Here is a 1828-nt window from a genome sequence, read left to right on the forward strand (position 1 = left end):
GTTAGTTACCCGGCTGTGCAGTATCACCAGTTAGTTACCCGGCTGTGTGGTATCACCAGTTACCCAGCTGTGCAGTATCACCAGTTAGTTACCCGGCTGTGCGGTATCACCAGTTAGCCAGCTGTGCAGTGTCAATAGTTAGCCATTTGTGCAGTATCACCAGTTAACCAGCTGTGGTTTTTGTTTCTGCCTGGACAGAAATAGTTGCAAAGTAAGTCCATCGAGTACTTCAGCAACTTTTGTAACTCTCAGTGTGTGACAGCAGCAGCAGCAGCTGCCCCCTCTCATGTTACAACCCTCATTCAGGCCTTGGGTTGCAGAGCTCCAGGTTCTCTCCAAGTGTGAGCCTCTCTTATAGGCCTAGGAGATTAGGACGCTGTGCTCTACAAGTGTCACTTCCTATGCAGACTTAGAGAATTGGGATTTCTCAGCCCCTAGCTGCAACTGTAGCACCTGTTAGCACCGGGTGGGCTTGTGCCCTTTAGCCCCAGCTGTCCACCCTCTTGCTAATTCTGCCATCCCTCCTGTTTGAACCATAGCTGCTGTCAGATTGTCCCTCTGCCTCTCCTTCACTGTATAGCAGCTAGTCACATTGGCACTCTTGTGGCTTGGCCTATGAACTGTGCAGTGTTGCTGCTCCTTTGCTGCCTCTGCTGTCATTGTTGACTGCTTCCTTCTTCATACCATGTCAGCCAGCACCATTAAGAGTAGATGAGAAAAGATTGCTTGAGAGAAGCCTAATTGGACTTTAATGTTGCGATACCAGGGGAGGCAGCAGAGGAGAGTATCTCCCAGGCAATTTAGCAAGTGTGTTATATAACCTGAGAGGAAGGCTTTGCACCAATCACCGTATGCCCTGCATATAAACAAAGGAGTGTTTTCACTATTCACACCATTGTCTTTTTGGTGCCAATCACAGCAGTCACTCTGCTAGGCCACTAGGAGAAGTACCCACCTCTGACCTAAGTAAAATGGTTGCAGGGTTGGCTAGAGTTTTCCAAGGTGCATGATAGCAAAGTCTGGTACAAACTGAATAGTTATCACTGAGGCTGCACCTTCAGGAGCCAGAGCAGTGAGCTGTTACAGTTATGTAATTTTCTCGAGGTATTAGTGGGGTGTTCAGAACAGTTAGCATGACTGCATTTGACTTGCAGTCCTTCAGTTCAAAATACCCAGGTCAGCAAGGGGGAGTCCTGAACTCCCAGTTAAATATCCCTATCCTGTACCAGCTCAGCTTGTTTGCAAGAACATAAAACATCAGAAATACTTACAGTAGGAACTTATTTTTAGTGGTGAGTACAGGACATGTCTATAATCCCAGCACTCTGTGTTAGAGACTGGAGAATCACTATCACAAGCTCAAAGCCAGCTTGATCTACAAAGCAAGATCTAGAAGAGCTATCACTACATAGTCAGATACTGTCTCAAAGGAGCAAAAGGAAAAAAAATGCCCAAACTTATCATTATCATGAAATAGGATTTAGTAGATTTTTCAGAGGCTAACATGTAACAGTGCTCCAGTCAAAGGGCAGTTTCCCTCATCTGTCTCAGTAAAATTATCCTGCTCCCTTAGTTACTTTTCTTCTGCTGTGACAATATGACCAAGGCAACTTATAGAAGAAAGAGTTTAATTGGAATTATGGTTTCTGAGTGCTAATGTCCATGATGACAAAGCAAAGACGGAACATCAGAAACAGCTAAGAGCTGACAGCAGGAGGCAGAAAGAACTCTGTGAATGAGGGAGACTTTTGATGCTACAAAATCCCAACCACACACACATTCCCTCTCCCTCTCCCTCTCCCTCTCCCTCTCCCTCTCCCTCTCCCTG

At 45.9% G+C, this 1828-nt stretch overlaps 1 protein-coding gene across 1 annotated transcript in view; it reads left to right on the plus strand.

The window, feature by feature from the left end:
• Nucleotides 1-1828, plus strand: part of CUNH20orf194 (chromosome unknown C20orf194 homolog) — a 131173-nt gene that overhangs the window by 62675 nt on the left and 66670 nt on the right. The window lies entirely within an intron of this gene.

The sequence above is a fragment of the Grammomys surdaster genome, unplaced genomic scaffold, assembly GCF_004785775.1.
Source record: "Grammomys surdaster isolate TR1022 unplaced genomic scaffold, NIH_TR_1.0 129, whole genome shotgun sequence".
Lineage (NCBI taxonomy): Eukaryota > Metazoa > Chordata > Mammalia > Rodentia > Muridae > Grammomys > Grammomys surdaster.